The following is a 12,761-nucleotide window of genomic DNA, read 5'->3' on the forward strand; positions in this document are numbered from 1 at the left end:
GTGCTAATCCTCCTCTTTTTGCTGAGGAAGACCGGCTCTGAGCTAACATCTATTGCCAATCCTCCTCCTTTTTTTTTTTTTCCCCAAAGCCCCAGTAGATAGTTGTATGTCATAGTTGCACATCCTTCTAGTTGCTGTATGTGGGACGCGGCCTCAGCATGGCTGGAGAAGCGGTGCGTGGGTGCGCGCCCGGGATCCGAACCCCGACCGCCAGTAGCAGAACGTGCACACTTAACCACTAAGCCACGGAGGCCAGCCCTGCTCATTAGTTTTTAACTGAAATGCAGTGTCACACAGTCATATTTGTTCTAAGACCGGCTATGATTTTTATTTCTTTTTGCATGCCCAACTCTAAACATTTTCCAGATGGGACGCTTACCAGTTTGCTAATGGCAGAACTGTGATATATTTGAACTGTGATCTGGAGTACAGATCAATATAAGAAATCTCAACAAAACTGAATATCTGGATTTGTTTTCTAGATTTTTGTATTCATTATTTTCAAGACTATTTTCTCCTTCCCAACTTAAGGAAAGCTAGAAAGAATTGGGAAGATATAAAGCCGTGGATTATACTTGATCAAAAATCAGGAATGTTGCCACATACTAACTTACAGTGTCTTAAGCATTGTTTCATAAGACTGAAGCAAGGATCCTTGAACAAATAAGCAATAAATGCAAAGAAGCAGACAGAGTCCGTGTTAAGTTTATACTACCTAAAAGCCTCTTTTATCTGGATTTAGCTTAGCATATGTCACACCTGGTGACCAGCCACTCATATGGAGAGGACAGCCAGATCACCACATTACTCAATCATTGTACAAGCTTTGTTCTGGACCTTGCCAAGTAGTTGTGACTGTGCACTTTACCCTCCAGGAAAAATCTGGTTTGTCATTCTTACTCAGTTAACTTACCCACGATGTTTGTCATTATAACTTGAATTCTCTGGAACTAATACCTTTAAAAATAGAAGCAAGAATCCCAGGATCCTAATTCTGTCCAATGAGTCACTTTTTATTTCTGCCAACGACCCTCTAGGGAATCAGTCTAAGGTCTAAATCCTATAAGAGTCATGGATGAATTTACTAATGGGTTATGCAGAAGGGCGTGGAAATCTGTGGCTTAGGAGCAACTTGTGAGTTGCAGAATGAAAAGCAAAAGACATCTGCTATCCACATTCCTCCACAACCATCTAACATTTTAGCATCAAGGAGATAGTCTCATGAACAGAATATAGAGCACGTTTATTAAACAAATGTTAGCAAATTACTTTACTCTGAGCTTTAATTTCTCTTTTATAAAAATGACAATACACTTTCTAACCATGTTTGTTGTGGAAGATAAATGAAGATCCAATATATATGTGGAAAGTGTTTAGAAATTAAGGCTCAAACAACATGTCTTTCCTTCGTGATCTGGTCCCATTTCCCTCTCCAGTCTTATCTCTCATTGTTATCTGCCCTCATCCCTCCAAACTCTATACCTAACCCTAAATACTATCTGATCTCTCTTGCTTCTGGAACCCTTGGAAATACTATTTCTTCTGACCCAGGATTCTCTCATTTCCACCAATGCCTGCCAAGGTCTGGCTAATTCCCACTCATTTTTCAGATTACAGTTCATATCCTACTTTCTTAATCTCCTCAAACTGGATTTAGGTATTCCTTCTATTACAAAGCTTCATATAATACATGGTACTTGTCTGTTTTCTAATTTGTTCTCTTCACTAACAGGGTTTTGCATATGACATCAAACCTGGCGTTAAGTGAATGATACCTTAGCGGTTTTCAAATTGGGTAATTATAGGCCTAAAATTTGACTAAAAGAAATAAATGAGGGGCCGGCCTGGTGGCGTAGTGGTTAAGTTCCTGTGCTTCATTTTGGTGGCCTGACCTTGGCGAGTTCGGATCCCGGGCATGGACCCACACACCATTCATCAAACCATGCTGTGGCAGCATCCCATATACAAAATAGAGATGTTAGCTCAGGGACAATCCTCCTCAAGCAAAAAAAACAAAAAAAAAAGAACAAAAGAAATATGACATGAAAATTTAAAGTTGAATTCTTCATAAAAAATATTTCATATCCTCAACTCTTTCTTGTGTAATGATCTGAACCCAGATGAAGAATCTAACTTGAAAATAAGGAGTGTAACTGAGTAGCTGCCATATCAACTATGATAGTAATGTGTCTTCCAGATTAGGAAAGGAATACTATTGATATGGTCTTGAAGACTGAAAATTTCCACCTCGTGTTTAAAATAATGGCTCAGAGAGAATAGTTCTATTTAGTCAAATGGGCTAAATTTATTTGATCAGCATGTACATAAAAGTGTGTTGTGAGGGGAAAACTAAGAAGTTTTCTGTTGTAATCCCCAAGGTCTTTAATGACCCCTATCGGGGAAGCCCTGCACCTGGTGTGTTAAAGGACAGATCAAAGAATGAAAATGGCCCAAACAACCCCATTTTCTGTTTGGCTTCTTGCCTCCAGGGACTCCAGCCTTTAACCATACTTGCAGATCTTATGCCTAGTTAAACACTTTTTTGGTTGCACTTGACTGCTAATTTTCTCTAAATCAATCTTTTGTGTGACTATGGAAAAAAACTGATTAGATTTTCTTCATGCTCCAACTTTATACCTTGGAAATATTTGTTGTCACCTCTGGCTCCTCTTGTACAAGAGAAGAAGGGAAGTGGCCTTGCTAATCCAAGAGTGGACTTTTGACATCCTGGAGACCTGCCTTCTCACAATACAGGTAATGACAACTGAGGCGCAGAGAGGTCAAAGGACTCCTCCAAGATGGCGGAGGCTGGTGCAGTATCCTGGCATCCTGGGATATTTCCCCAGACCCTCACTTTGGCCTTTGGTCTTTCACCACTTGATCTGGTCAGCCTGTGGAACATTATGTCACCCAGGTCTGTCCTTGTGTTACTTGTATCTAACTCATCATTCCCAAGGCTATATAACCTGGCAGTATTTATGTACAGCCTCTCCAGGGCAATAAGGATGTGACTGAAATTTGTTCTTTGAGGAGGGGTCTTACTTAAAAAAATATACTAGGAGTAATTTGGAGTTAACTTGTGAGCAATATGGGTAACTCTGTTTTTCATTTTTTCCACAAAATGCTAAGAAATAGCAATAAACCAATAGAGTCAGTGTTGATGGTGATTTAAAAACAATCTTGAAAAGTGCCATCAAAAGAGGAGTTTCACCAAATTTAGATCAACATAGCATCTATTTCAATAAATGAAGAGAATCTCATTTAGCTTTGTAAACTTTGTAATGTGTTCAAAGCTTGGTTTATCACCAAATATAATCTAAATTTCCACAAGATGGTCTGATTTAATTGAGGTGTAGTCATTCTACAAAGTCAAACTTTGAATATCAAAATGTTCTAGTTGTATCTACCATAAACAAAGGAATTAGGAGAATTTTGCAGTAGACAGTGAAGTCAGGATTATTCTTACCATCAGTCCAAGCAAAAGTGGATCATAAATCCTTCCACCAAAGGGACCAATTCCAGAATACTTTTTTCCCCTCCAAATTTGTATTTGGGTGAATGGAAAGCATGTAGTCTAAAAGACAGAATCATAGAATTTTTCAGGCAATAGAAAAATTCCCATACACATTTGTATAAATTTCTGTTTGCGTGTCCTCCTATGAAAAAAAATTAGCCTAATCCATTCTGGTTGGCTAAAATGGTAATCCCACTTCGTCAGTTGCAGTGACAAATAATGACCTATCCCTTCTTTTACTTTATGGATCTGGTGGGAAAAATGTTCTTGGCAGTAATTGAACCTATCTCTATTTCAGGAAAACAGTTTCCTGAAAGACCAACTTTTCTAGTAAAAATAAATGAAAAATAGTAGAGAAAATATGTTTGTGTTTCTCTTGATATTTTAATCTAGTTGTGGATGGAGAGGCCATGGAGGCAAGTCCTATGCTTAAATGGGCTTGATTCCTGTTTCTAAATTTGGAAATGACCTATCTAATGGTATTAGTTTAGGTCTCCTGGGAAGAGGCACCAAGATGTGCTTGGAAGTGCAAGCAATTTATCAGGAGTAATGTTAGTAAAAGATAAAGGGGAAGGGAACCTCAGGTCTGACGTGTGATACATCTGACCCCTGTGACGGGAGAGTAGGAAGGAAGGAAGATTGGGTAGGAACAGCTCAGACAACATACAACTCTGAGAAAATCTTGGCCAATCCAAAAGGGAGCTCTGGAGCAAAGATTGACAGAAAAGCAATCCCTCACTGGGAAGAGAGGGCGATGCCCTTGTGTGCCACGCCCAAGTGGTGGCTGGGAGCTGTCCAGGCTCCTGAAGGCACTAGAGCTGGAGGCTGTCAGCTAACTGCACTCCTCCAGCTGAAGGGCAAGTTCTTTGTGTGAGTAGCACATCTTGGCTGTCCTATTAGTAATGAAATATATCTTAAGTTTTATGTATAAACTTCAAAAGTGTCCCCAAAGGTTTCTTTTGTAGTCTGCACTATCCTTACCAACTATGGGGCACCCTGGGTGTATTGAATAGTAAAAGAGTAAATGCTGTTAGGCTCCTGAACTCAACCCACTCATGGAAGTCACATCTGATACCCTGAAGGGCCTAGTTGTCTACTGAAAAGCTTCAAACTGGCAGTTCTATGCTCTATGCAAGACAATGAGGTACATTTATGACACAATTTCTTATTACTCAACTGAAGGAAATACAGCAACACTGTGCAAAACCATAATGTACTACACCATCTTATGGATAGCTGGGGCAAAGCTAAGACTATTACCAAAAAAAATATTTGATGTAATACCAGGGCCTTCCCTGCCCCCCTGCAGTTATGTGACATCAGTTTGGATTCTGGTCTTCCTGCCCCTGATCTCTCTCTCTTCTTCCTTCTTCCCTATCCATCCATTCTCTATGCACTACTTGAGAGATAGACACTCCATTTTACATCACAGAGGTGGTCTATACCTAGCAACACAGGAACAATCAATTCTGTCAGGGGTAACCACAGGAGCAAGAAAGAAAGATGACATGTGGAGAAGGAAGGAAACATTTGCAAGGCAAGAGGGGAGGGGCATTTCAGGCCGAGGAAAAACAGCAGCAACGTGATCTGGGTACGGCAACACGATGTCCAGGATATACTCAAGAAACAGCTATTTGTCTAGTGTGATAGCTAAAGAGAGAGAGAGTGTGTGTGTGAGTGTGTGTTTTGTCTGAAGGGGAAGAGGGAAGAGGTAGGTTGGGTAGAATGAAATCATAGAGAGTGGCTAGAAGAGCTTTATTTAGTTCTCATAGGTTTGAATTAATATCTTACAAAGATTTTTTGTGCTACCTTGTGAGATGACAAGTGGAAACTTCTCCACGATAGATCTGCACTGCCCAATACAATAGCCTCTAGACACATGTGTCTGTTTAATTTAAATTTAAATCAACTAAAATGACAATAAATTTAAAATGTTGTTCCTCAGTCGTATTAGCCACATTTCAAGCAATCAATAGCCCCATTGAGCTGGTGGCTACTATATTGGATGGTGCCGATATAAAACATTTAGATCATTGCAGAACGTTCTATTGGACAGCGCTGAATGGACAATCTACAACTCAGCTTTTGTGATATTATTCCTGCCCTGAAGAAGACAAAGAACCTTGGCAAGGGAACTTAATGGGAAAATGTTGGCCTATGCCCAGTAACTGCACGTGGCATGGCTGCCAAATAAGGCAGAGATTTGCTTCGCATCTTCTAAATAAAATCAAACTCCTGCCATGCATGGAGCTGTGATTGTCCTTGGCTTTCATTTTGAAAACAAATTTAAAGGCTAATTGAGAGACACTATTATAAGAGGAAGACTCCAGAGTCACACTGCTGGGCTCAAATCTGGCCGTGCCACTTACTAGGTGGGATGCCTTGGAAAAATAACTTAACCTCCTGATGCTTTAATTTTTCTACCTGTAAAAAGAATATTGTTAAGGAAAATTTTTTTATGATACTTGTTAAAACAGTAAGGCAGAACAACCAAACTGAATTGGCAGTCCAAAACAAATGGGACAAGAAACAAAGGAAATGCAAAAGAACCAGAAAATAAGTGACAAAACAGCAACATTAAGCCCTCATATATCAATAATTACCCTAAATGTAAATGGATTGAACTCTCCAATCAAAAGATACAGAGTGGCAGGATGGATTAAAAAGCAAGACCCAACAATATGCTGCCTTCAGGAAACACATCTTAGCACTAAAGACAAGCACAGGCTCAGAGTGAAAGGATGGAAGACAATACTCCAAGCTAATGGCAAACAAAAGGAAGCAGGTGTTGCCATACTCATATCAGACAAAGTAGACTTCAAGATAAAACAGGTTAAGAAAGACAAAGAAGGGAAATATATAATGATAAAAGGGACACTACATCAAGAAGACATATCACTTATAAATATATGCACCCAACATAGGAGCACCAATGTACATAAAGCAACTATTAACAAACCTAAAAGGAGAAATCAACAACAACACAATAATAGTAGGGGATCTTAACACCCCACTTACAGCAATGGATAGATCATCCAGACAAAAAGTTAATAAAGAAATATTAGACTTAAATGAAAAACTGGACGAGATGGACCTAGTAGACATATACAGAGCACTCCATCCAAAAACAGCTGACTACACATTCTTCTCAAGCACGCATGGAACATTCTCTAGGACAGACCATATGTTGGGAAACAAAGCAAGCCTCAATAAATTTAAGAAGATTGAAATCATAACAAGCATCTTTTCAGACCATAAGGCTATGAAACTGGAAATGAACCATGAAAAAAAAACTGGGAAAGTGACAAAAATGTGGAGATTAAACAACATGCTACTAAACAACCAATGGATCATTGATGAAATTAAAGGAGAAATCAAAAACTATCTGGAAACAAATGAAAATGATAATATACCATATCAAACCATATGGGATGCAGCAAAAGCGGTCCTGAGAGGGAAACTCATAGCGATACAAGCCCACCTTAACAAACAAGAAAAAGCCCTAATAGGCAACCTTAAATTACACCTAACAGAACTAGAAAGAGAAGAACAAACAAAGCCCAAAGCCAGCAGAAGGAGAGAAATAATAAAAATCAAAGCAGAAATAAATGAAATTGAGACCAAAAAAACAGTAGAAAGGATTAATGAAACAAAGAGTTGGTTCTTCAAGAAGATAAACAAAATCGACAAACCCTTAGCCAGGCTTACTAAGAAAAAAAGAGAAAAGGCTCAAGTAAATAAAATTAGAAATGAGAGAGGAGAAATTACAACAGATACCATGGAAATACAGAGGATTATAAGAGAATACTATGAGAAATTATATGCCAACAAATTGGACAATCTAGAAGAAATGGATAAATTCTTAGACGTATACAACCTCCCAAAATTGAACCAAGAAGAAATGGAGAATCTGAATAGACCAATAACAAGTAAAGAGATTGAAATAGTAATCAAAAACCTCCCAAAAAATAAAAGTCCAGGACCAGATGGCTTCTCCACTGAATTTTACCAAACATTCAAAGAAGATTTAATACCCATCCTTCTCAAACTATTCCAAAAAATAGAGGAAGATGGAACACTTCCTAAATCATTCTATGAGGCCAACATCACCCTGATACCAAAACCAGACAAAGACAATACAAAGAAAGAAAATTACAGGCCAATATCGCTGATGAACATAGATGCAAAAATCCTCAACAAAATATTGGCAAACCGAATACAACAATACATTAAAAAGATCATACACCATGATCAAGTGGGATTTACACCAGGGATGCAGGGATGGTTCAACATCCACAAATCAATCAACGTGATACATCACATCAACAAAACAAAGAATAAAAACCACATGATCATCTCAACAGATGCAGAGAAGGCATTTGACAAGATACAACACCCATTTATGATAAAAACTCTCAATAAAATGGGAATAGAAGGAAAGTACCTCAACATAATAAAGGCCATATATGACAAACCCACAGCTAACATCATACTCAACAGGGAAAGACTGAAAGCCATTCTTCTGAGAACAGGAACGAGGCAGGGCTGCCCACTCTCACCACTCCTGTTCAACATAGTACTGGAGGTTTTGGCCAGAGCAATTAGGCAAGAAAAAGGAATAAAAGGCATCCAAATAGGTAACGAAGAAGTGAAACTCTCACTATTTGCAGATGACATGATTGTATATATAGAAAACCCTAAAGAATCTGTTGGAAAACTGTTAGAAACAATCAACAACTACAGCAAAGTTGCAGGGTACAAAATCAATCTACAAAAATCAGTTGCATTTCTATATGCTAATAATGAAATAACAGAAAGAGAGCTCAAAAAGATAATACCATTTACAATTGCATCAAAAAGAATAAAATACCTAGGAATAAATCTTACCAAGGAGGTGAAGGACCTATACAATGAGAACTACAAGACATTATTGAGGGAAATCCACGATGACATAAAGAAATGGAAAGATATCCCATGCACGTGGATTGGAAGAATAAACATAGTTAAAATGTCTATATTACCTAAAGCAATCTACAGATTCAATGCAATCCCAATCAGAATCCCAATGACATTCTTCACAGAAATAGAAAAAAGAATACTAAAATTTATATGGGGCAACAAAAGACCCCGAATAGCTAAAGAAATCCTAAAGAAAAAGAACAAAGCAGGAGGCATCACAATTCCTGACTTCAAAACATACTACAAAGCAATAGTAATCAAAACAGCATGGTACTGGTACAAAAACAGACACACAGATCAATGCAACAGAATTGAAAGCCCAGAAATAAAACCACACATATACGGACAGCTAATTTTCGACAAAAGTGCTAAGAACATGCAATGGAGAAAGGAAAGTCTCTTCAATAAATGGTGCTGGGAAAACTGGACTGCCACATGCAAAAGAATGAAAGTGGACCATGTGCTATCGCCATTCACAAAAATTAACTCAAAATGGATCAAAGAACTGAAGGTGAGACCTGAAACTATAAAACTCATAGAAGAAAATATAGGCAACACACTATTTGACATTGGTTTTAAAGGAATCTTTTCGGATGACATGCCTACCCAGACTAGGGAAACTGAAGAAAAAATAAACAAGTGGGACTTTATCAGATTAAAGAGCTTTTATAAGACAAATGAAACCAGAATCAAGATGAACAAACAACCAACCAGCTGGGAGAGAATATTTGCAAAACATACATCAGACAAGGGGTTGATCTCCATAATATATAAAGAACTCACACAATTGAACAACAAAAATCAAACAACCCGATCAAAAAATGGGCAGAGGAAATGAACAGACACTTCTCCAAGGAAGATATACAGATGGCCAATAGACACATGAAAACATGCTCAAGATCACTAATCATCAGGGAAATGCAAATCAAAACAACACTAAGATACCACCTCACGCCTGTTAGAATGGCTATAATCACCAAGACAAAAAACAATAAATGTTGGAGAGGATGTGGAGAAAAAGGAACCCTCATACACAGCTGGTGGGAATGCAAATTGGTGCAGCCTCTATGGAAAACGGTATGGAGATTCCTCAAAGAATTAAAAATAGAGATGCCCTAAGATCCAGCCATCCCACTACTGGGAATCTATCCAACTCACCTGAAATCAACAATCCAAAGAGGTTTATGCACCCCTATGTTCATTGCAGCATTATTCACCATAGCCAAGAAGTGGAAGCAACCTAAGTGTCCCTCGACTGATGATTGGATTAGGAAAATGTGGTATATATATATACAATGGAATACTACTCAGCCATAAAAAAAGACAAAATCGTCCCATTTGCAACAACATGGATGGGCCTGGAGCATATTATGTTAAGTGAAATAAGCCAGAAAGAGAAAGACAAACACTGTATGATCTCACTCATATGTGGAATATAAACCAACACATGGACAGAGAAAACTGGACTGTGGTTACCAGGGGCAGTGGGGGTGGGGGGTGGGCACAAGGGGTGAAAGGAGTCATATATATGGTGATGGACAAACAAAAATGTACAACCCAAAATGTCACAATGTTAGAAACCATTAAAACATCAATAAAAAAAAAAAAACAGTAAGGCAGACTTGATTCAGAATTATCGTGATGGGTATAGGGACTATTGAGATGGGGTTTTGCAGTATGGGAGAGAAATTGGCCTCAACTCTAAAAACAAGGAAAAGTGGGGATTTATAGCCAAGGAGCAGGGCAGGGGTCTGTGTTGGTGGATGGAAAATTACTAAGAGGAAATATCAGGGGTAAGGGGGGATACTGGCTAAAGCAACCTGACAGGATTCTTGCTGAAGGTAGGCTAGAATAATCAGAGATCACCTGGTGGATAGTGGAGGATGAGGAACCCAATCAGATATCAAGGGTGATCAGATATTGAGGGGATGGGATTCTGGCTAAAGCAACTTAGCAGAATTCTTGCTAAAATTGGGCCATGCAAAGATGGACACAGAAGTCCAAAAGTTGAAGCCTAGTTGGGAAGAGCATTCAGAGGAGCCTGACTGAAGTTTGGTCATGGAGAACCTCTTTGTCAATATAGCAACAGTATGTTCCCATAGGGCTATTACAAAGTTCGTATAAACAAATATACATAAAGAATTACAATGGCGCCTGGTGGATACTACATGATTTTAGTGCTGGTTAATATTACTAATCAGCTTACCTTTTTTTGTCAAACTGGCACTATTCAGCACTGGCTCTGCAAAGAGCCTAGACTGAGCTGGCTTTATAAGTCTGAACATATCCTATTACATAGGAAGCACTCATTACCCATTTATTATTGCTGCTGTTGTTATTTTTCAAATGGCAGTATTACCAGAGGCAATTAGCAGTATTCACAAATGGTTGGTAAGCCTATTCTTTTTTTGAAACTTTTAGCACATGGATTCTAGAAGGAAAGTCAACTATGTACCAGCATCCTCTTAAGGTCAAGTTTGGCTAGGCAGAGGTCATGAGCAGTTACTTTCTGATGTCCCCTGAGAGTGAATTGATGCTGCCTGACGTCACCCACTTTTTTGATCACAGTAGAACACGCGTCATCTACAAGAATAATTTGTTAGGTAGAAATGTTTTAAAAATCTAGAAAGGGATACATAAGCCTACAACAACAATCCTTTTTTGCTGCAAAACCCTGTGACAGAGACTTCTGCTTTCTGGCAAGTTAAAAAAACAAGGACTAGCTTTATGCTTCTGTATGAAACAAACACACAAAATAAAATAAAATATATGAAACAATCATTTTTTAGACAGCAGACATCAGGCAATGCAGGAAAGTGATCCCACAGAGATGGGAAACGAGTAAAGTGAGCCCTATTATGGCCTCAGCTTACCACCTTGAGAGCATTTTCAGGTCATGGCACAAGGATAGGGATCATCGGTGGAGCCCAGAAGATTCCCTGAGTTGATGACAGGGAACTAAGGGTCTGGGAGGACCAAGGTGGCTAGAGTTCACCAGACAGAGCAACAAAGAGAAGAGAGCTGCACCAAGAAAATATCCCAGAGATAAGCAGAGTATCCCTTGAGTGTTAAGCAGAGTACACATCAGTGCTTACATGTAAGGAAACTACCTTAGGCCAGGAAAAAGAAATCTGAAAGAATTAGTGAGAACAGTGCCTGATACTCACAAGAGCTGAGAATAGTGCACATTCCCACCAGCCAGAGTGGAAATTCTTATAATTCATGAGGCATTGGGTAGGATATTCAAGAGAGTCTTGCCTCGGTCATGGGAAATAATTAGCCCTTAGCTAGCACTGCTTCAGTCAGATCTGCTTAACAAATCGTAAAGGCAAGATCCAAAAGGATCAAACTACTTCCAAGTAATTTAAATGCATCTCAGAACAAAGCTCAAGAATATTTGTAGGAATAAAAATATGCTCAGCACTCAGGAAGGTAAAGTTCACAATGTCTCTCATCCAATCAAAGATTACCGGGCATGTGAAGAAGCAGGAAAACATGACCCATAATAAACAGAGTAATCAACTAATTAACACTGACAGAGAACTGACATGTGTTACAAATGGCAGACAAGGATATTAAAAGTTATTATAAATGTATTCCATAAGCTTACAAATGTTAAATAGAGACATGGAAGATATCAAAAGATCCAAATGGAAATTATAGAGATGAAAACCACCATTAGTGAAACAAAAAATACACTGGATGGGGTTAACAGCAGATTAGACATTTCAGAATAAAAGATTAGTACATTTGAATACATAGCAATAGAAGCTATCCAAAATGAAACATAGAGACAAAAACAAAAATAAAACAATTAAAAGAGCATCTGAGAGCTGTGGAACAACTTCAAGTGGCCTAATGTAGGTATAGTTGGAGTACCTGAGTATGAGAGGGTGAGGGGGATGAATATAAAAGTCATTGAAGAAATAATGGCCAAAATTTTTCCAAATTTGATGACAACTAAAATCCATAAGCATAAGAAATATGAAGAAACAATACTAACTCACAATAAACACGTTTTCAAAACCAGTGATAGAAAGAAAATCTTAAAAGCAGCCCAGAAAAAAAGATACATTATGTAGAAGGAAAAAACAAGAACAACGGATTTCTCATTCAAAACAACGTAAGTGAGCAGACAAGAGAGCAACAGCTTTAAAGTATTAAAAGAAAAATTCTGTAAACTGAGAATTCCACCTCCAGCAAAAAAAGCTTTTAAAAAATGAAATACAGGGGCCAGCCTGGTGGCATAGTGGTTAGGTTCACATGCTCTACTTTGGTGGCCTGGGTT

This window comes from Diceros bicornis, chromosome 39, assembly GCF_020826845.1.
Source record: "Diceros bicornis minor isolate mBicDic1 chromosome 39, mDicBic1.mat.cur, whole genome shotgun sequence".
NCBI lineage: Eukaryota > Metazoa > Chordata > Mammalia > Perissodactyla > Rhinocerotidae > Diceros > Diceros bicornis.